Here is a 24,485-nt window from a genome sequence, read left to right as displayed (position 1 = left end):
TAAGTCAGAAAACCTGTGTCTGAAAGCAATGGACTATGTGATCTTGAGCAAGTCACTTCACCTTGCTGGGCCTCCATTTCCACATCTGTTTATTATCTGTAGGTTACATAGCATGCTGTTAAAGTGGAATCACAAAAGCAGCAGAAACAATATTTCTCTGGCTCTAACTCATTGTAAAATCCTCTCCCTGGCCTCATTTTAGGAGTTTCTAAACAGTTTCTCATGCGCATTCAAAATAAGTCCTCTCCACAGCAATATTATGTCATTTAATCTTCACAAAACCCTATGAGACAAGTAACACCCCACTTGAAAGATAAAGAAATTAGGACTCAGAGAGATGAAAATACTGGCCTCAAACCACACAGCTAATGTGTTGCTAAGCAGGGGCTAGAACACAGATCTGACTTTGGAAGACTTTGCTCTTTCTAGAATATCTAACTGATACGGTTGGAAAGAAAATTCATTGATTTTTAAAATATTTTTAAAAAGCAAAACTTGTATTTCTCCTAGCATGACTTCTTTTCATAGTAGTCAGGACACCTGATTCTAACCTTCTCCTAACTAGTCAAGTGACCCCAAATAAGTTACATCCTCTGAGATTCTGTTACCTCTCTGTATTGGAAGTGTTAGATCAGTTTCTCCTAGAAGCTTAGCTTGTTAAAATACAGCTTTCCAGGTCTTTCTCCTGACGAATGAAAGGGGCTTTCTGAGTTTAAGCATAGAAATACGTATTTTAACAAGCTCCCTGAGTTATTCTTATTCAGGATAAAAATTGGACTGGAATCGGGAATCATCATACTAGACAACCTATGAGCTATCTTTCCTATTTACCAGTCAATTACTAGGTGGTGAGTTTGCAAACTTGTAGTCAGGGGTAGCCACCATTGGATTTCAGACATGTCTGGATGATGTGCATAAGATACTGGAAATGGTGAACCCCAGGGATTGCTCTGCATGAGGTTTGGACCAGACCCAAGGAAAAGAGAAACTGGGAGAAGCAGTGTGAGTATTAGAGATTGGTCCCTGCACCCAGCCCCAACGACTAGGGTCTGAACTCCAGAGAAAATAGCTGCAAACAGAAAGCGGTGGCTTCACATTATGTCATCTCAGGAACTTAAAAAAGGACTGTTGCCTGGGTCCCAACTCCAGATCCTTACGTAATTGGTTTGGGATATGTGCCTGAACCTTGGAATTTTTAAAAGCTTCCCAAGTAATTCCATTTTGAAGCTAAGGTTGAGATTTTGCACACGGGACACAAAGCCCTCAAAACGAGATGACTTTATATGTTATAGACATACCCTTAAAATGATTGAAGATTGATATTTCAAGGACCCTCTTGATGAGTTCACAAAGAAAAATAATCACGCCTTGGGTTTAAAAACAACTGAGACTCAACACAAAACTTCTTTATTACGTTATGGGGGTCGAGCTTAACACCTGTTTCGTTCCAGTCACTCTGCTTGTAAGTTTGGTTGCATATAAAGGATTCAGTCTCCAGGTGTGTGAGTTACATGAAGCCCATCCTAACTGACTGAATTTTTCTCCTTCACTGGAGTGAGTGAATTGATCTGTTGTTTTGTCACTGCCTAGCTAAAGCCAGTGGGAGGGTGCCAGTTATCATTTGGAGAAAAGGTATCATTTTGAAGTACCAGAGACAGCAAATGAATTGTGTTCATGAAATAGATGTTTCACTCTACTTTTTAATTTGCTCCTGTTTGAGTTAACTGAGAGTTTCATCTTTATTTTTAAAGAATGACATTTACACAGCCGCTGAAACTGCCAATCTGTTACATAAACAGCCTCCTTTTCCAAAAGGCTGGCGCCGCCTGGAGGCCAAATATGTGCAGCTCTTTGTATTTCTGTTCGGAAGGAGCCTCTTTGAAGTGTTGCTTCTGACTTCAAACACAAGCAGTTAGGCTCATGTGAAGCAAATTGGGTTTTGCACAGAGCAAAGTTTCCTAAGCAAGGGCAGGGACACGAGAATGACAATTCAAAACCAGACTGGAGTGCAGTGAGGGAGCTGGGGAGACCTGAAACAAAGAAGCTTCTTGCTGACATCAACATCCTCACTTTGGAACCAGGCACTGGGATGAAGAGCTCGGCCAGTGACTTTGCACATGGTGACCTGGGTTTGCTACCTGTACACCCATGGAGGAGCCCGGACCTCCTGAAGCTGAACCAGGGTTAAAATCTGAAAGTCTCACAAGTTGGTCTCACAAAGCCTCAATATAGCAGCCCATAAAACCAGTGTTTTTCAGAGCTTGGTTTACATACCACTGACATCAGCATCACTGTGGGCGCCTGTTTAAAATGTCATTTCCTGGTGCCCACCGCATACCCAGAGAACCACAATCTGTTGGTGTGGGGCTCCAAGAGCTAAATTTTAACATGGTGTCCAGGGTTTAGTTCTCACCAAATCCAGGAGCAACTGTTGAAAGCCCTTGGGTGGCTTGGGCTCTTTTGGTAGAACATGGCTTTTCAAATGAGGAAGAAACTGTGTGTTCAGGGCTGATCAGAGCTCTTCATTTCACACACATACCTGGTGGCTGACCTTTCTGAGCAGCTTTGTTACCAGACACCCCTCAGCCAGGGCTGTACCCTGCCAGCCTTTCCCACTGTCTCAATAGAAACTGACTAGGTCAAGCCCCTTGAATCAAAGTATCAGCCAACTAGTCTGATCCAAGAGTCCTTACTGATTCATGCTAATTAACAAGGTCTAGTCCCTGGTTCTGAAACCTTAGTGTGCAATAGGGTCACCTGAAGCACCAGTTAAAACACTGATCACTGTAAATTGGTACAACCACGTGGAGAACAGTACAGAGATTCCTTAAAACAGGGGTCCTCAACCTCCAGGATCTAATGCCTGAGGATCCGAGGTGAAGCTGATGTAATAATAATAGAAATAAAAAGCACAATAAATGTAATGCACCTGAATCATCCCAAAACCATCCCACCCACTCCAGTCTGGAAAAATTGTCTTCCACGAAACTGGTCCCTGATGCCAAATAGGTTGGGGACCCCTGCAAAACACTAAAAATAGAGCTACATATGACCCAGCAATCCCATTCCTAGACATATACCCAGAGAAAAACCACAGTTCAAAAAGATAAATGAACCCAATGTCCACTGCAGCACTATTTGCGATAGCCAGGACATAGAAGCAACCTAAATGTCCATCAACAGAGGAATGGATGAAGAATATATGTATATATACATATATACTATATATATACACATATATACAATGAAATATTACTTATCCAGGAAAAAGAACAAAATAAGGCCATTTGCAGCAATATGAATGGACCTAGAAATCGTCAGCTGAGTGAAGTAAGTCAGAGAGAGAAAGACAAATACATGATATTGCTTATATATGGAATCTTAAAAAATGGTACAAATGAACTTACTTACAAAACAGAAATAGAGTCACAGATGTAGAAAACAAACATGGTTACCAGGGAGAAAGCAGGGGATGATAAACGGGGAGACTGGGATTGACATATACATACTGCTGCACATAAAATAGACAGCTAACAAGAGTCTACAGCATAGCACAGGGAACCCTGCTCAATTCTCTGCCAATGGCCTACATGAGAAAGCAATCTTGAAAAAGAGTGGGTACCTGTGTGTGTATAACTGATTCCCTTTGCTGTACATATGAAACTAACACAACACTGTGAATCAACTCTACTGCAATAAAAATTAAAAGCAAACCAAAAAACCACGAAGTTACATGCAACTTTGAAATACGGTAGTAACAACCAGAAGATAAGCAAAGTTGGAAGTAGCTGCTTCTGAGAGTAGCTCCTATTCCTTCTGGAAATAGGAAGGAATACGGCAGGGATTACTTTGTTCAGTTTGTTTGTTTTTAACTTTTGTTTTTTAAACATTATAGTACAATTTGACTACAAAAGTTAAAAAGAAACAGATAAAACACAGTTATAGAAGAGATTTTAATATATTTTATTGATCTAGGAGACAAAAGAACAAATATATAGGTTTTCAGAGGAACTAACTGTTACAATCAACTCGTTTTGGTTTTTTTTAAGTCACTTGTTTTAATTGCTAAAGAACTTGACATCCATTAAAGGAAAGACCTATTATAAAAACTGATCATGAACATGGCTACACACACAAAAAAAATCAATAAAGTATGAAAGTAGAGATTTTACAGACTTCATTCTCTAATAAGAATCCAATATCATTAGAAATAAATGATATATAAAGGGAGCTTCAAAATTTAGAAATTCCTTTTCTCTCTTGATGTAGCCTTGCTTTCAACAGCACTTTCTCCCTGGGGATACAATACATTAAAAAGCTTCATTTGACAGTCAAAGTTGAGCGATGACTTTGGTGTTCTAGCCAGTAACTACCCTGCCCCTGAAGCATTGAAACTCATTGATTAAAAGGATGGGAAGCCATATGGCGTCTTGATTTACAAGGAATGAAAAATACATTAAATAATTCCTAAAATATCATATTCATTATTCATGTATGTGGCCATTACTTTAAATCCAGAGTCATAAAATGTCAGTCAACTGATGGAAAAGACCAGAACTGCCAATCTCAGTTCTACCTCTTTGCCCAGCTTCGGTCAGCTTTGCTGACCAAAAAATTAATTAACAGTGAATCAGTAAGATTTACTGATGGATGGGATTTCAACCAATCGCTGCAAAAAAAGTCTTTGAAGTATCCAGATAAGTGCTTCTCAAAGTAGTATGACAGTTAAAACTCATATTCCTGGGTCCCACCCCTGTCACTTGAATCAGAATATGTGAAGCTCAGAAATGTACTTTTCCAAGACGCTTTTAGACTGATTTTCACATAATCCAATAGTAACCTAACAATAATAATCTAACAATCCAGAGTCTACTAAAAATCATAGAAGAAAATGGGCCCAGAAGAATAGCTTGTGCATGTATCTATTGCCTTACAATTATATCAAATGAATATCTTAAGAACAATTGATAGAACATCTGATAGTTGAAACACAAATATTTTATTGGGTTACTTTTTTTATAATTTTGATTTTGATTCAGTCATTTTAATAAAGGAAATAGAAGAGTTTTAGCTTGACGTGGGGACATCTGGCTCTCACCTACATTACCCTGTATGTCAACCTTTTCCCAATATCAGTGTCCTACATATTTCTACCCAATTTGTTCACTGCCCAAGAGAATCCCCATTAAGAATGCCTCCCCAAGTTAGGCAAGATAGTTCACAAAACAATAAAAACTGTTCATAAATATTTTAATTGATAATTCAACTTCTAGGAGTGTATCCAAAATATTCTCAGACAAATGTGCGAAGCTGTTTGGACAAGTATGCTAACTGAAGCATAGTTTACAACAGCAAAAAATTAGAATCAGCCTAAGTATCTGTATCAGAATTAAAATTGTCTGAACATCTGAGAACATTTAAAATAAATATCATTTAAGTAAAATAGAAATATATTTCTCTCTCACCTAAAAGAAGTTCAGAGGAGGTAGAACTGATATGGAATCTTCACAGTGTCATCAGCAATCAGGGTTCCTATCTTGCCAGTTTACCATCTTCAGGAAGAAGTTTCCATTCTTCAAGGTGCATGACCTTGCTGTATCATCTAGACGTGAGACCTAGGAGAACTAGGAGAACAAAGGGAGAAGAGGTGGATTTCTGAGTAATTGGGCAAGTTTATTCAAGAACAAAAATTAAGCTTAGGATTGTTTCAATTACTGCAGTGGACCAGGCTTATTGGAGTCGATTTAAAATTGAGATTTTTTTTTTCCACTTCTGTAAGTATGGGAACTATTAATGAAATCTGGGTAATTAATAGAAATTTTCTTTAAACTACATTTTCTCTGTTCACCTGAGTACAGCATGTATAAATTTACAATCCTACTGCTTTATATCTCTTGGGAATTTTTTAAAAACTATTTTAAAGTCTCTTTTAGAATGCTTTATTATCTCCATTTTGGAGGTAGGTGGTTGAATTCTCCTTCCAGAGTTCAAAATGTTAAATGGGACAAAAAGACCCCCTCTGGTGTTCCTCTCCAGTGATATAATATCCTCTTTCCTGGGCCAAGGAGGAAATGAATCTATGTGTCTCACTCACTTTTCTCTTGCTTCTTCTACCCCCAATGCCCTGAGGCCAGTAAAAGTTAATTTTTCCTTGTACCTCCTCTTCCTGTCTTTCAGGACCTCCCCTAGTACCAGAATAAGCTACATAATTGTCAGAGCCCAGTACAAAATGAATAAAGGCTGCTTGTTCAACAATGATTAAGAATTTCTAGATAGTAACAGCAGAGCATTAAACCAAGTACGGGGCCCTTCTAAGCAGGAGTTCCCATGTGACTGGCCAGGCTGCACATCCACATAGCTGGTCCTGCTTATACCCAGGCCTTAAACTGGTGGGTTTTAGACTTTCACTTCCCCTATTGATTCTGGCTTCTTGCTTAGACCTCAAGGCTGGTTAGAATAATTTCTCTACATTTAAAGGAGTCTGGATTTCAGGCTTATTATCCTGTTGTGGATCCAAACAAAATCTAACTTGGTGATGAAAACTGATTAATGTCTTTTTTTAAATAAATAATTAAAAAAAAAAAAAAGAACAACAACAGAAAATATAGTGGGCATTCCCCTCTTCCTGCCAGTCACTGCAATGTGGGTGATGAGATTTTCAGGACAGGAAAATAAAATATCTGAAAATGTTTTTAAAATAGTATCCTTGTTACAAAAAGGAAAAATACAAATCTTTAATCTAAAAATAAGATTATGAAACAAGAACTACTGGATTTGGAAAAGAACTTAGTAGAAATACAAAAAAAAAAAAAAAAAATGCTCATTTAAGTAAAAAAAGAAACAACTGAGAAAAGAATTAGTGAACTGAGAGCTGAAAAAATAACAGCAAATATAGAACGGACAAATTTACAGAAATAAAGATTTGAACAAGACACTAAGAGACATGGAGGGGAAAAGGGGGAAAAGTATAATTCTAGTAGAAATTCCAAAAGAATGTGTTGGCTACAAATTGGCCCTTGCCATCTACCTCTTCAAGAATTAAATCATGTGCTGCTGTACCTGCTGATTTCCAACACTCCCTGGAAGGAGTTCAGGGTGGAGAGCAGAAATGAGGCACTCTGTGCTCAGTGAAAAACTGGCAAGACAGGTCTTCAGATAGTTAGATATTTTCAGGAGCTGATTTTACGAGCTCAATTCCTGTATCTCCTCATATCTAGAAAAGCACTAAAATCCTTCATGGTGACAACTGTTTCTCGACTAGCAGAAAGCTTCTGCAAAAATATCTGCTTGATTGCATATATTCCCTCTTTACCAAAATCATATATATATACTGATCTTTCCCCCATGACTTTGAGAGAAGTTTCTCAGAGCTACCTGGGTTGCTGTCTCCAGGGCTGCAGTCTTCATTTTGCCCCAAATAAAACTTAACTCGCAACTCTCACATTGTGCATTTTTTTTAACATTGACAAATGGAATAGAGAAACAGGAAAGAAGCAATATTTAAAGAGAAAATAGAGATTTTAGAACCAGAAAAATATTTAAGATTAAAAATAAATAAAAACCACACTGAGTCATGAGCATGGTAAAAACAATTCCAAATATTGACACTCTGTAGTGTAACTATAGAATATTAAAAGAAAATTTGAAAATCAAACAGAAAAGGCAGATTACCTCAAATTAAAAATCATTCAATTAGACTGTCTGCAGACTAACAGCAAACTTCTCTTAGGAAGCAACAGATGCCAGAAGAGAGAATGAATTACATCTCTAAGAGGAAAAACTGACACAATAAAATTAACAGATAAATGATAACTCAAGAATGAAAGTAATATAAAAACAGTTTTTATACACCCAAAGTCCAAGAGAGTTAATTGATCCTCACCAAAAGAACTACTGAGAGACTTCAGCAAGAAAGAATAGGAAGCCCAAACAAAAGATGGAATTCAAGAGCAGTGGTGAGGAAAGAAAACAAGCAAATCAACTTTATATGTAAAAATATGTTAACTCAGAATAATAAACACTCTTTTGTATTTAAAAACAAGGTAGAACTACAACTCTAAACAATAATTACTATGGGAAACTGAAGAGGATTGTTTGCAGTAAAAAATGTGCTAAATTCCTTGTTTAGAAGAAGAGTATAAATAAATTTTAGTATTTATTTAAAAATAACATGAGCTATGTATAACAAAATTTTAAAGCTACCTAACTAGAGGACTTTATCGAACCCATCTTTGCATGAAATGTTCCCTTGGTATCTCTAATTTTCTTGAAGAGATCTCTAGTCTTTCCCATTCTGTTGTTTTCCTCTATTTCTTTGCACTGATCACTGAGGAAGGCTTTCTTTTTTTTTTTTATTTTTTTTTTATTTTTATTAGTTGGAGGCTAATTGCTTTACAATATTGTAGTGGTTTTTGCCATACATTGACATGAATCAGCCATGGATTTACATGTGATCCCCATCCCAATCCCCCTTCCTGCCTCCCTCCCCATCCCATCCCTCTGGGTCTCCCCAGTGCACCAGCCCTGAGCACTTGTCTCATGCATCCAACCTGGGCTGGTGGTCTGTTTCACCCTTGATAGTATTCTTGTTTCAATGCTATTCTCTCAGAACATCCCACCCCCGCCTTCTCCCAGAGTCCAAAAGTCTGTTCTGTACATCTGTGAAAAAGGTTTTCTTATCTCTCCTGGCTATTCTTTGGAACTCTGCATTCAGATGGGAATATCTTTCCTTTTGTCCTTTGCTTTTTGCTTCTCTTCTTTTCACAGCTATTTGTAAGGCCTCCTCAGACAACCATTTTGCCTTTTTGCATTTCTTTTCCATGGGGATGGTCCTGATCCCTGACTCCTGTACAATGTCACGAACCTCCGTCCATCTAGTCAAGGCTATGGTTTTTCCAGTGGTCATGTATGGATGTGAGAGTTGGACTGTGAAGAAAGCTGAGTGCCAAAAAATTGATGCTTTTGAACTGTGGTGTTGGAGAAGACTCTTGAGAGTCCCTTGGACTGAAGGAGATCCAACCAGTCCATCCTAAAGGAGATCAGTCCTGGGTGTTCATTGGAAGGACTGATGCTGAAGCTGAAGCTCCAATACTCTGGCCACCTGATGTGGAGAGCTGACTCATTGCAAAAGACCCTGATGCTGGGAGGGATTGGGTGCAGGAGGAGAAGGGGACAACAGAGGATGAGATGGTTGGATGGCATCACCGACTCGATGGACATGAGTCTGAGCAAGCTCCGGGAGTTGATGATGGACAGGGAGGCCTGGCGTGCTGCAATTCATGGGGTCGCAAAGAGTCGGACACAACTGAGCGACGGAATTGAACTGAACTGAACTGAACTAGAGGACTAGGAATAGAATGTGTAACTTTCCAAACTAGTAAAAAAAATGGAAAATAAAGAAATGTAACCATCTAATAGAAGATGAGAAGAGGGGAAAAGCAAGCAAAATGGAAAAACAAAAACAAAAAAACTAAAATGGTATATGTAATTCCAAATATGTCATATGCCATAAATAATATAAACAAATAAGGCTCATCCACTAATCAAGATGTGTGTGTGTGTCCTAAGTCACTTTAGTCATGTCTGACTCTTTTGGCCCCATGACTGTAGCCCACCAGGCTCCTCTGTGCATGGGATTCTCCAGGCAAAAGTACTGGGATGGGTTGCCATGCCCTCCTCCAGGGATCTTCCTGACCCAGGGATAGAACTTGTCTCTTATATCTCCTGCATTGGCAGATGGGTTCTTTACCACTATCACCACCTGAAAAGCCCACTAATCACGGCATTCATAGTTAAATCAATATTGAACAAGAAAAGCAACTTGTAAAATGATATATATCGAAAAAAAAAAGGTAGGATAAACTGTCCCTCTTATACATTTAAAAAACATACATGTACCTCAGGACATATTGTCCTCTGATAAGTATGCACATAAAAAATATTAGAAATATTTTAAGAATACATCTTAAAATCATAATAGCAATTTACTCTGGGAATGGGGTAAGACAGAGAATGGCGAATAAACAGGACTTTGATTTGACCTAAAATGTCTTATTTTTTAGTTAAAAAATACTAAAAGCAAATATAATAAAATGTGAGTGGGTACTGGATAATAGTTTATTATTTTTCATATATTTTTTAAATTTCTAAAACTGAAAACAATTAAATAAAATATAAATCAAGATGGGAGGATGGGAGGAGTGAGGAAAAATCTTTTACATATCTCAGAAAATACTGTTGAGTGCTTAAGCTTATTGCAAAATATTCAAAAATATACTTTAAAACAGAAAAATACCTTTCTCTAAGAATTTTTTTATTCAGATTCTTATTATTCAGATTTTACACCGAAAACAAACTTTCCATTTAACTGACCAGAATTAGTACAGTTTTCATGGGCAAGAAGAACAAAAAGTTTTAATTTGTATTGCCTAATAATGGATATTAAGCAACGATGAAAGATTTTCTTTTGAACATGATATGATGGTCCCTAGAACTAGGATCATAAAATGGTATCCAAAATACTCTCTGTCCTTTATTGATGAGCCTTAGGTTTTTAAAATTAGTTTCTGAGCCTCTTTAAAGAATCCAATTTTATCTCTGAGCTAGAAATCTAGAGCACAAAGAAGTCATTTTCAGAGAAAATGAAAGCACAGTTTTTTTGTTTTTAAAAAAATTTCTGGATTCTGAATCTGGAAGGAAAAATGAAACTTGTAGTGCCTCTACTTGTGTCTTCGATCTAAGGAGATTTAGTTTAATCCCTAGAGAGTTAATACCCTCCTTTTCACAAAATGTTCAGTGTAAACTTTAACTACCATTGTTCATGAAGTTAGATTCGCAACTGGTGTGGAAAGGGGGATTTTTGATATTATAGAAGAAGCTTGTTTTGGTTCACTGTATTCCTCCTTTAAACAAAAATGCAGCCATTGTCTTGAGCCTTGCTAATATCAGTAAGGTTCAGGCAACACCCAGTAATGCCCTCTTTTGGATAGCTAACTGATTTCCTCAAGGTTATGAAGGCATATGACTCAGGAACAGGGGAAAACCTGAGGTTGGCCTGTAACTACTAAAATTACATTAGACTTTTTATTCAAGGCTTCAATCATTGATCTCCAATCTTAAAGTAGCTCACAGTTCAGCTTGTATCTTTTTGGCTAGTAAGGGCATGAAAACACAGATGGCTGAGGCACAGTAGGGCATCTTCTGGGTAAAAGCAAGAGACTTTCCTGATCTCCAGTATCAGAGAGCACAGAATGGTAACCAAATAGCCATGCCTTTATAGATGGTCATTAAATGAACCCTGTCTTGGGTTAGGCTGTCTCTTTGTAGAGAGATTTCTTCCACTTGGCCACCCACAGGCTTTCAAGGGCATAGAGATAATCAGGACCAAGACAAGCCTGAAGGGCTAGGTGTGGTATCAGGCAGTTCCGCTTGTCCTTGTACCTCTGTGCTATAGACTCCAGGAAACACTTTGATGGAGTGGTCAAAGGAATGAATTGGTCATAAATAAATGTTTTGACATTAGTCAAAAATAAATATTCTTTGGTGAACCACTGACATATTTCGTGAACTGTAAAAGAAAAACGTATCCCTTTGCACAAAACAAGTCCTATTGCTTACACATTTAGCAGATGTAAATGGCTACTCTTTAGACTAAGAGCACTGGGGTCCTCCTTCAGAGCTCTAGTCCTTAGTGGCTTGTTGGTTTATTGATGTGGTCAGGAGGTAAGTTATCTCTTTGGAAAGTTATGTCAGCCTGGAGTATGGTGGCTACCTCTCAAGATTTGGTCCCATCATTTATCCCTCAGTGAACAAACATACTTGACCCTCTTTTTCTTTTATACTCTGAGATCTGTCCTATCTTGATATCCTTGTGCCATTAAAGGCTAAAACTGTTGAGGTAAAGATGATCAAACTTCTGTACCCCACTGACCAGACAAAGCCACAGCTGGGTATGAACTTCTTTAGTCAAACAACCCCTCAAAGCCTCCACTGTTCTGTTATGAATGCAACTACATGCTTTATCATCTGCTTTTGTGAAGTCTCTGACCTCAGGTAGCTTTCTTTAAAAGATAAGAAGGACTTGTGGAAGTTCATCAGCACAAAAACTAATCAAGTTTACTGAGCCTCAGCATTTCCAAAGTTCAAAGGCCAAAGTTTGTCTCCGGACTCAGCTCAGCTCAAAAATGACTAAGGCATTTCTAGAGCTGCCTCTTGGCACTGGCCAAAGGATGGCATGTATATCTGTGCATTACCAACAAAACTAAGGACTGCACTGATTCATTGCCTAAGAGTGTCTTTCAGCAAGTCCAAGGTCAAGAAGTTACCCAAAAGGAGGTTTTAATCAGTAGTAGGATAGAGCCTGGAATGCTCTTAAGACAGACCTAGATTCCTCCCATAAACCACATGGCAGAATTGTTCTCAATTGTTTCTCCTGGGGCCTGCATATCCTTTGCAATGGGATAGTATGTTCCGAATTATGTGTGCTATACTTAATTTGGTCCCTGTATCTGTTGAGTTGCTTTTATTTTTCAAAGTCTCCTCCGTACTACTTCAGAAAAACTCAATAGCCAAGAGGGCTTTTTAAAAAGAATACTATGCTAAATTTGCAACCCAGACAACTAGAAGCAAAGGTATATGAATGAAATTAGATACCCCAACTGAAACTCTCAGTATTCTCTCAGGCAAAACTTCCTAAGCATTTTTGTGTGCGTGCATGATTAAAATTCAGTTCACACCCTTAAATCAGGACACCTCTCTTTCTGTTGTGGGAAAGAGGACAGAGAACCTCTTTAACAGGCATGAGGTCCTCAGCCAGTTACTTCCTTCAGTGAGTGCATGATGATTCCTTTCCCTTTTCCTGTAATTAACAGAGTTATATACTCTGGCCTGAATCTCACTTTTTATAGGCAATATTGGCTGTAATAACACCTTACCTCCAAAATCCATTTGCTCCATCTTACAGAGTCCAAAACCCCAGACCATAAAATTGTCCAAACCCAGTGAAACATAGCAGAACTCATGCAAAGCAGTGTGCAGTTTGCAGGGCTTTCTCGGGTCTTTCTCACTATGGTCCTGGGACCAGGAGGACAATCACAGTGACAGGATTGGGGTGATGCATAAGTTGTCCATGAGCTCCCTGGTCAGATGTCATTTTCCCTCCAGAAAGATATGCTACCTCAAATTTTACCTTCAAAGAGTCATTCCTGTGGGTGAAGTCCCTATCATCTTCAAGAGTTCCCTGAGGCAGGGAACGGAATGGAAAGTGTCCTGATGGTGGAGTTGGGCAGATTTGGGTCTCGGTGCAAACTCTGCTACTTGCTAGCTGTGCAACTGTGGGCCAGTAACTGAACCTACTTGAGCCTCAGACTGGCCTTATGCAAAACCCAACCACCTCACATAGCTCCTGTAAGGCGGCATCTGTGTAGGCAACATATACAGAGTACTAAACACATGTCTGATATACAGCATAGGTTCCACTAAACTGTAGATGTCACTGTGATTATTAAATATAAGCATTTCTAGGAACAAAGTTATTAATACCTTGACATAAAATGGACGACTCAACTCACTTTTTAATGGTACTTAGCTAGATCGAAACAATACACAGAATGAAGCTGGAGTTAGAACTAGCAACATTTCACAGTCCAAGGGTGATAAAAATGATTTCAGAGAAGAAGGGTAGAAGAATCAAAGGCAAGCTTTCGCACTTTCACAATCTGACTCCCTATGCATACCCCATCCTATAATAGCTAGAGAAACTGACTCAGTGAAACTACTTGCCTGATATTACACAGTTAATTGAACAAGAACTGGAAGGAGAACCTTGTTTTCAGCCCTGGGGTCTTTCCACCAAATGATGAATGTACCTATGTGATGGTGAAAAGGTCACTAGAGGCAAAAACATTAGATCAGAAGTGAAAAACCTACTTTCCAACTAGAAAGGAATATATGGAAAATTTCTCAAGATAATGAAATGTTCTATATCTTGATTGGATGTGGGTGTGTTAGCTATGTTTACATAGATATATCCATTTATCAAAATGCATCAACTTGACAAGTTCTGTGCATTTTGTGGTATGCAAATTATGTACCAATTAAATAAGTTAATAAATATATATGCTTTCTGGCCCCAATCAGCCTTGACACCAATGAGCTGGGTGATCTTAATCAAATCAATTTCCCATTTTGGGCCATAGCTTACTTGTCTTTATAAGGAAGGTGTGTGATTAGACAAAGTCTAAAAGTCCCTTCCAGCTCAATACTTTGATATGGTAAAATAAGACCTCTTCCTTTCATTTCAGCCTCTATTTTATGCCAGCTGGGTTCATCAGCAGGGTCAAAAAGATTGGCACACAATTTATGGGAAGTGGGAAGGAACTTAATGGAATGTGTAGGGGACCCAGAGTCTTTCTTTTGCATCATTAACTTTCCAGCCACACTTTAAAGAACATGATTGGTTTTCCACAGGAATCCGGCAATGCTACATGATTGAGCTGTAGGATGAGGATGATCTGGCCCCAGAGAAGTTGTATCTGCCACCAGAGATAACAACTTTCACATGGAGAGCAGAGAGAATATTTCCTGGACAAAGGGAATGACTGACAGATATTAAACGGGAGGAAATTGAAGGCTCTGCCAAGTTTCATGATAAAATGCTATTTCTCACGGTAAGGTCAAGCTGTCTCTAGTGCAGCTACTGCTTTTAAAAATATAAAGGGAACAAAAACATTCAACAGAGAGCATCAGGCTTTGCAAAGAGTATGTGATCAAAGGCCACTTGTTTCATTTATAAATGAAATTGAATGACTATTATAGCTATAAAAATCATCAAGAGTGAATTTGGAATTTGCTGATGAACTAAAAGCTGAGAAACATCAGTGAGGAAATCTCTAAAGGTTTGAACCCAAAGCCCTTTGGATGTAAAATGCCCACTGATGTTTGCAAGATCACATATGCAAAGAGAAGGTTAAGTTAGACTTTCATGGGAGGGCGTTATGCCAGGAGCTAGGTTTGACATTATCATAATACATTAATAAGTGTTTTAAAAGGTGGAATTTATTCACTAGCTCTAAATATTAACAGCGTGCAAAGACTAAGAATCTGAAAGCAAAATTTAACACATACAAATCATTAGTGTGTTTACTCATGCAAACAAGATAGAAATAAAAGTTATATTTATTAGTCTCAAGTTGCATTTTAAAAAGTGAGTAGCATTTCTTTCGTATTTTAAATCTTTGGTGAATGACACTGCAATGGTTAATTTTATCTGTCACTTGACTGTGCCATGAGGTGCTCAGATGTTTGATTAAACGTTATTCTGGGTGTGTCTGTGAGGGCTTCTCTGGATGAAGCTAACATCTGAATTGGTAGACTGGGTAAAGCAGATTGCTCTCCTCAATGTGGGTGGACCTCATCCAATCTGCTGAAGGCCTCAACAGAACAAAAGGTAATTAAGAAAAGAATCTTTCTCTGCCTGTCGCTCTTCTAGCTGGGACATCCATCTCCTGCCTTCATATTCAGTCTTGAACTGGAGCTTATTAAGGCATTAGTTCACCTGGGTCTCTACTTTGCCAACTGCAAATCTTGGAGTTTTTCACCCTCCATAATCATATGGGCCAAATCCTTATAAAAAAATCCCTTTATAGGGACTTCCCTGGTGGACCAGTGGTTAAGACTTCACCTTCCAAGGCAGGGGATGCGAGTTCAATCCCTGGTCAGGGAACTAAGACCCCACATGCCTTGCAACAAAAAAACCAGAAAGTAAAACAGAAACGATACTGTAAAAATTCAATAAAGAATTTTTAAAATTCCTTTGTATATACACAAACACAAACACACATATATATATATATCAGATCATACAGATCTATGTATATATGTGTGTGCATGTGTGTATATATATATATGTATGTATGTATGTATATGTGTGTGTGTGTGTGTATATATATATATATATGTATATAAAGAGAGAACTAGTAGGATATAAATAGATATTCTATTTCTCTGGCTAATACAAACTCCAACAAATGACTAACCAGTGGATTCATATTAACATCATTCAACATTTTGGAGATTAGCTATGAAAATTCACATTGAGCACAGCCTCTGAGCCAGCAATTGTCCTTCTAGAAATTTATCCTTCAGAAATTCTTGGAGATGTGTGCAAAAACTAAAGTACAAGGATCAGGGCAACTGCACTGCACAATGGTGGGCCAGAAGGCACCATTCCCACTGAGGTTTTGTCATTGGTGCCACTGTAGCATGTCAAAGATATTCACTGTTAGGTTGTTTGAAATGTCAAATGACTTAGAATGAAGCAGATTTCAACTACTGGAGGCCAATTAAATGTTATGTTAATTACATTTACATGATACAGTACTATGGATATTTTATGTCTTTGTTGAAAAGAAAATGAGGTAGATCTACATGATCTGATAAGGAAAGATATTCAACACAAGAAAGGCAAGAGCAAGGACAAGGCAGTGTAGAGTATGTTCTCCCCGACACACACACACTTTAAACACTAGTTGTTGCTGGGAAGTGAGACTGGTGGCCAGAGTGATGAGGAATTCTACTTTGCATTATATACTCTTCTTTTAATGTGCATATGTGTGTATTTTTTTTTATCATGACCAGATATTACTTTCATAATTAAAAAAATAAAACTAGACTAATACAAAAGTTCACCCATTCATTAAATAATTAAGGAACACAGACCAAGCAACATGCTAAGTACTCTTCCTAAGTTGAAGTGCTCCTCATCCAGGGAAATTCTCTAGTTTGCTAATGTAATTGTTCTTGGTAGTATTGTTGGGGCTGCTGTTACAGATGGTGAAATGCTACATCTATGCTGGCACTCTTCTAGGTACTGGGGATATATCACTGACCAAAAGAGACAGAAGCCTTTGCCTTCATTGTCCTTGCATGTTGAGTCACTTCAGTCAGGTCCCAGTCTTTGAGATCCTATGGACTGTAGCTGCCAGGCTCCTCTGTCCATGGGGATGCTCAGGCAAGAATACTTGAGTGGGTTGCCACATCCTTCTCCAGGAGACCTTCCTGAACCAGGGGTCACACTGGGATCTCATGTCTCCTACATTGGCAGGTGGGTTCTTTACCATTAGCACCACCTGGGAAGCCCCTAGATCAGAAATTTTGCAGTCTATGCATCACATTCACGTGGCCCTGACATACCTCATACACTTAGAATCTCTACAAATGCTCCCAGAGGAATAGGCACACAAGTATGTATATGTGCACATGTGTTTTAACATATGTGTTTGGGTTACGGTCTGTCTGGCATTCACATAGACAACACTATACAGTGAAGTCTCTATTTAGAGCAGATTAGATGAGTGTAAAAAATGTTCCTATAACATAAGAATCCTAACAACCAGTCATCTTATAGAATTCACTGGGGGCTCCCTCTGCTGCTGCCGCCTGCACTCCTCCACTCTAAAACTTTCTAGGCTGGCTGTAGTTCAGGAGACAACCAGATCCCTAAATCCCAGGCTGGCTGTAGTTTAGAAAATGGCTGGGTCCCTAAATCCTTAAAACTTGTCACTAGTACCATTCTCGACATTTTCATCTGGTAAGACTATGCAAGCTTATAGAGACAGAGGCTTGTACTCATGAGAGATTTCAAATACCTCATCTGAGTTATCACCTTAAGTTACCACTTTCTAGGGATTGAAAGTGGCCCCTTCCAACCAAATCAGTTGTTACAGTTTTTCCAGGACATATCAAACCCCAAATGTCCAAAAATGCCCATAGCTATGCACACCCATGGACACATACAGGTGAATCTCCTCATGTACCTACTTCTTCACAACCTCTTACTCCATTACTGGTGTGGCTGGAACTGGCTTGTGGCTCATCAGATCTTTTTTGTTCCCTCTTCTGTTTTAACCTTGTAGATTCACCTGAACTGCTATTGGAATCACTAGCCTCAGGCAGTCAGAAATAGCTGCTTATATTCCCTCATGGCAAAGATCAGGACAGATTTCTGATTGTTATTTCTACTATAATGAGACTGAGCCATACAATCTTTCTGGCTGACTCCTTTGAGTAACTACTTCTCACCTTTCATTACCTTATAATGATTTCCTCCCATCTGCAGAGGAATAATAGCTCCTGCCTGGTGACAGGGGTAACATATTCAATAAATGTTTTATTTAACATTTCATAGAAATAACTTGGGAGTACACAGTACTTATGAGATGCCAAGACCCAGATTTTAATTCAATTTTAGAACCAAAATTTATTTTAAAAGGTAGAGCTGCCTGCAATAGCTCTTGGGACTATAATTAGCAGACATTGATTTCTGCTGAAGTTAACATCAGGAATTACTGAACTGAGGTTAAAAAAAAAATTCAAATAAATAAATAAAAATATTTATAATTAAAAATATACTTATTGAACTGAGAAGTATAGGCTTCCCTGGTCTCCACTTCAACCAGTAATTACCTTGAAAAAATAATCTTCATGTTACATAAAAGCAAGCACCAGTATATATATTCTTTCTTTTTTTCATGCTGAGACAAATGTCAGATAGATAGAATTTTAATAGAATACAAGAATTTGCAAAAACTTAAACTACAAGATTAAGGGCAGGAAGATAAGGGGGCGGCAGAGGATGAGATGGTGGGATGGAATCATAAACTCAGTGGACATGAATTTGAGCAAACTCTGGGAGATAGTGAAGGACAGGGAAGCCTGGCGTGATGCAATCCATGGGGTTACAAAGAGTCAGGTACAACTGAGCGACTAAACAACAGCAATGATATTCTTCATCTCCCAAAAATGTCATCATTTCCTTCTGCTATCCTTATTCAACAAGGGCACTTGCATCGTGCAGACAGTGCCATTTTCTCCCAAGGAGGCAGCAGGCTTAGAAACACTGGAGGCATCATTTAAGCATCCAACTCACCTATGGCTTTTACACTGTTTGACATAAAAGGGCTCTGTGTCAGAACATGCCTTTCAAGAGTGAAGGCGTACAACAACAAAACGGCACATGACTGATTACATTTGGTTGTTATAAGAAAAACATGATTCATCTCGGAGACATGGTCACTCTCCCAAAGTCAACTTGCATCTTGCACCCAGAAAATACATACTTACTAGCTCAGACAGATGAGGCTGATGACTAATAATGCTTTTACAAATAGTATTAGTAATATTAAACTGATGCCATTTAAATAATAACTGCTAATATGCATTAAGCTCTTGGCATTTGCCATGCCAGCTTTGGTCTTTTACAAGGGTTATCTCATTTACTCTTTATATTAATCCCATAAGGTTGATAGCATTGGCTCTGTTTTATAAATGAAAAGAAAAAAGAAACCACATTCCTGAGTATTGTTGCTGGCAATGGTTGCCCGCTAAGGGCTCCTAGCTGCCCTTCTTGGGGAACTGCTCTCTGCAGAAGAAGTGTGCTCACTCAAGGTTATATTCCTCCCAGTGGGCAGCTTTTATGTAATGACTGGTGGATGTAAGGGAGTACCAAGGTCTGGCCCTCTAGCCTAAAGAAGGGATTCCTCTGATGAGCCCAAGGACTGGCTGAATTCTTTCTTACAACTGTGGGGCAGTTCAATTTCTTTTTCTGCCCAATCCTGTTTCCTTCACTCCCTTAAAAATAAGATCCCCTTTCCTAGGGAACACAATCTAAGACAACAGTTCTTGTAAAAAAAAAAAAAAAAAATTACTTGATGGTTGGTCTCTTCCCCTTCTATCCTGAGTGTCTGCAAGGTTCTACATGCACAGAGATTTAGATTTACAAAGCTGTGGTATATGAACTAACTGTTCCATCCTGGGTAATTCACCCATGTGGCCAAGATAATTCCTGGGTGGAAGCCCAAGCTTCCAGATCCTCACATTCCTACTTCAGCTATTCTATAAGCAGTCCTGATTTGACCTTGCTCCAACTTTGCAAATACAACTGTGAAGGCTTTGCATCAAATGTTACTGAAAGTTCCTAACCATATTTCCTCACCTTGTTGTAACACAATGATTTTATTACATTTTAACACCCTGAATTTAGTTGCACATCAGTAGAAAATCTACAGCCTAATTTGAAGCTTCTTCCCTGATGATGAAGAGAAAGACCTTGTAATCTTTGAACTTTTTCTTTTGTTTTTGCAGGTTTGGAATGTAATCTCTCTTCTCCCTATCCAAAAGAAATAAAATGTGTGAACAGTTTAATGAGAAAATCTAAGTGAAATTCCAATGATCAACTGATATTCTTTTTCTAGCCTGTAAGCAGAAATAAACAAGAGAATAAATGGCCAGTGAATGAGGCTGTATTTACTTATGCAATATTGAATCACTAAAAAGTGCTCATCAGTTTCCCCCAGTAACCTCATGTGCCTGATGAAGCAACTTATCTGGCTAAGATAAAATCAAAAACAAACCGTGTCTCAAACTAATCACTTCCCTGAAACCAGTGGAGGGGGAGGAGTTTTTAATGTATTTTTTGCCATAGATTTTTTTCCCTTCTTTCTTTCATTCCTTCTTTTTCATCTTTCTTTCCCCCTTTTAAAAGAATATTCTCTCAGCTAGCGAGGAAAGGAAACTCATTTTTCTGCTGACTGGCTTGTGCACAACTGGAAATTATAAAAGAAACTGCTGTATCATTGATGTAGTAAGAAAACAGGAAGACAATTTTCATCCCAAAATGAGCCCTCTCAGCTGAAGCTCCCTTTGTAGTTGATGACCACATGCTTTCCATCTCGGCATGTGGCCAATTTTATTAAAATCCTATAGCAACAGCTTATTTTTCAAACAACACTAAAAAAGGCACTTTATGATGAATTTGCCTTAAAGTTGCTCATGGTCAGATGTTTGCCACCTTCAGTTACTCCAATGAAAAAGGGATCTTACTTCATTGGGGGTAAGTCTGAACATTATTCTTGTGATCAAAAGCATTTTTTGGACCCTTAGGTAATACTCAACCAAAGAAGTAGATGGGCATCAAAGCACAGAAAAACTGAGGATCCCACTCTAGGCCATCACTTCCCTAAACAAAAGAGTAAACTCTGCAGAACCTATAGAGCTTGCCAGAAAACGCAGCAATCATGCTGGAGAATGATGGGGAAACATAAAAGATGCCTAATTTTGAGAAAATTACCTCAGAAAGAAGTAGAATTTGAAGAGTTAAAGGAAGGAAGAAGAGTGGTGAAGAGGGTAGTGAAGGAGAAATACTGGTAATAAAAGAGAAGATGATGGCAGAATAAAAAGGAAAAAAGAGAGAGAGGAGAAAAAAAGAAGAAAGTTGGACACTGGTCCATTAATTTCTCTGTAAATTGAAAATCAGTTTCACCAATCCCAAGAGACAGCCTTGATAGAGAAACCCACCAAGAACAGAAGTAATCAATAAACTGAAGATAATATTAAAACACTTGATTGCATTAACACCTAGTAACCAGAGAATTTTAGGGCATAAATGACGAAAATTAACTTGCCTTTAAAAAATAATGTGTTTAAACTTCTTCAAGAATATTTAAGGCATTTAGAAGTCAAACACAAATTTTGGAGCTGAAATTCTATATACTGCAGTAGCAACGGTCCTGTCCTAGAGATGTTTCCTAGTGTCTGAGCTATTCATATTGAAAGGACCCTTAATGGTCAGCTTCTCCAGCACTATTTTATCCAGACCGGATTCTTTCCACCTCTATCACATCCTCAACAAATAGAGACTCAGCAACATTTCTAAGTATACTGGTTTTTCATTTGTATTTTTGCTCTATCCACAGTAAATTAATTAAAATCTTCTGTTCTGAAAATACATTCATATAAATATACAACTGTCATCAATTAACCCTTTGTACCAGCTAAGGTAATCTCACAAGGGCTAGATGGCTGTTGAGGTTAATAGAAAGGGTTACAACCTCCTGTGGAAATTCTCCATGCCAGTCTCCAACAGTGTTCCCAGGAACGAGGAGGCAGAACAGGACTCCCAGTCCATTACTATAAAAGAGGCGTCCTTGATCTTTTGCTTAAATTGCCCTTCAGTAACTCTGATTCAACAGTAGTCTGAATAGAATTCCTAAGGATACTTGTATAATAAATGTTGAAACACATACAGTTGACACAAAATGCATAGTCAAGTTAAAAAATCTGCCCTTGTAGGTTAAACCTCAGTTGAAAACTGAATGGAATACTCAAGGCTCTCATTGTCTGTGTGGAAACCCTTGATTATTCTCATTTGATCTTAAGATATCCTTGAGTTGACTGAAAAACTAGTACCCAAAGGATAGCCAATCCTTCTCTAAATCTCTATAGGCTTTTAGTCTCTCCCTGAAGTCAATTTTGAAAAACTAGATGGAACCCAGGACCACAGTATTTTTAGTAAACATTAGAAAATTCCCTCTTCAAAAACAATATGTGCTGTATCTCCAGCAAGGGTAAATCTCAGAGTGCAATATTTGGCCATTTTTAAGGGTGAACAGTTGCATTAGTAGGAGATCTTAAGTAAATGCTAATACTTTCAAGCAAAGGAATTATGTGCTTGCATTTAAAATGATGATATAAACAATATTCACAATGTGTGATTAAGTGAATTAAATCAGGTTACAAAATAATAATCATAAAACAATATTGCTCATTTATGTTTGAAAATGACTATGAATGCAAAAGAAAATATCTGAAAAGTTCCAAATGTTTCAAAATGTTAATAGTTCAACAGTGATTATTCTCCAAAGCTGTGATCATACTTATCTTTTTTACTTTCTCCTTTATATTTTCTATTTTCAAGTGATGATATAGAATATATAAGGACTTCCCTGGTGGTCCAGTGGTTAAGAATCCACCCTGCAATGCAGAAGACATGAGTTCAATCCCTGGTTGGGGAACCACAATTCCCACATGCCGCAGAGCAAACAACCAAATGTGTGCCACAACTATTGAGCCCGTGAACCACAACTAGAGAATCCCCGGGCCACAACAAAAAAATACCACATGCTGCAACTAAGACCTGATGCAGCTAATAAATAAAACTACAAAGCGTTTTCTATTTTGGAATAAAAAGAAATAGGATATTTTTAACTCATAAAAAGAATCCATGCTTTTTAATATGATTTCTTTATAAAAGAGGAATTTCCCTCTTCAGAAAATTCTGTGTCTGTTGTAGGTATTTTTCATACACTATCATCAAACAGTAATTCTAGTTTCTATAGACATGCTATTAAGTATTATGTATGAGGAAGGGAAGGCAGTTGAAATAGAGATGGCTTATGTATATGAAAAAGATTATATACAAATGAGAAAGATCAACTCAAACATAATGAAAACGAGGTGCATCTTATCACCCTGACTTGCTCACGTGGAGGGAAAAAATTTAAGACTCCAAAAAAAGTAACAAACATAGATTACTAACCCACTCACAATGCTGAGAAGCCCTGTTCCAACTCACCCCATTCGACTAGTTGCCAAAATATTGTGCTCTTAAAATGCCACCGCCAAGTATTCATTTGGGCTATCAAAATCTCCCAAGGGTCAAGGAGCTAGAGAGTGTGCTGTGTGCTCCTACACTCAGACATGAGAGTTTATTAAAATCTTATTGTAAATCAATTCAATCAAATGTCTTTGTTTCAAACTCAGAAGTGCTAAGGTTTCATTCAAAAGTGTAGGTGAGAAAACAAGCAGAGCAAGAGAGATCCTTCAATATGCTTTGGTGGGGAACTGAAGTCTGATCTTGGGTATGAGGAGATTTGACATCCAGGAGACAGGAAGGAACAGGGCCAAGAAGGCGGGAGAGAACATAGAAAGGGTGATACGAATGGTAAAAGAGAAACTCCACAATTTCCCAAGGCTCTAACCTATCCTCATAGCTGTATTTAACCAACCAACCAACCAAACAAAAAAAAAAATCAGACCACTTGAATCTTAATTTTTCACTTTGATCATATACCCAGCCTAAATCACTGACTTTAAATAATTTTAAACAGAAAAAAGAAATACTGAATTTCTCCAGCTGGCTGCCTAAGTCTGAATATTCTCGAGTAAATCCAATGCAATGAATTGAAAAGTGAAAAAAATTTATAACCTTTTCTTGGAATGGAAGGGAAAGAGGTCTGTATCATGCCAAATAATTGGCTTGACGAGATTTTTCCTGCCTGAGATGACCCAGAGCTGGGATGTCATAAAGACACAGCCTCTCTGTTTCTTTCCTGTACTCGGAGAAGGAACGTTCCATTCCACGCAATTCATGAATTTTAAAAACCATGAACCTTCCTTCACATTCCGGAGGAACACAAACGTTTTCCTGTCAGAGAGCTGTTTTGAGCATAAATGCTCAAGTGATCGCATTGGTGACAGGGAGAAGACTTTTCAGACTGTCTTTGTTCTGAGCTGACTGGAGGCTTCAGGACTAGGAAGGCCTGGACATATGGTTGGGCACAGAGTAGGGGCTGAATTTACCAACCACCAACTGCCATAACAGCCTTAACAGCAACTGCCATAACGGTCCCTGGAACTTTGCCAGCCGTTGA

The 24,485-nt window shown here is 38.2% G+C and overlaps 1 protein-coding gene and 1 pseudogene across 2 annotated transcripts in view; one reads left to right on the top strand and one right to left on the bottom strand.

Annotated features, from left to right (window-relative positions):
- Positions 1-24,485, bottom strand: part of GLIS3 (GLIS family zinc finger 3) — a 674,957-nt gene that overhangs the window by 543,829 nt on the left and 106,643 nt on the right. The window contains exons 1-2 of one of the 2 annotated variants that reach the window (XM_061132892.1): positions 19,991-22,742; positions 5,466-5,624 (exon numbers count right to left, since the gene is read on the bottom strand). The gene's annotated coding sequence lies outside the window, so the exon portion shown is untranslated. Of the gene's footprint in view, positions 1-5,465; positions 5,625-19,990; positions 22,743-24,485 lie in introns of those variants that run through there. The other variant, XM_061132893.1, reaches the window with a different exon arrangement.
- Positions 1-24,485, top strand: part of LOC133048764 (elongation factor 2-like) — a 55,151-nt pseudogene that overhangs the window by 1,354 nt on the left and 29,312 nt on the right.

The sequence above is a fragment of the Dama dama genome, chromosome 29, assembly GCF_033118175.1.
Source record: "Dama dama isolate Ldn47 chromosome 29, ASM3311817v1, whole genome shotgun sequence".
NCBI classification, from domain to species: Eukaryota; Metazoa; Chordata; class Mammalia; order Artiodactyla; family Cervidae; genus Dama; species Dama dama.
Note: the sequence above shows the minus strand (reverse complement) of the source record. Positions and strands in the feature narration are given on the sequence as shown.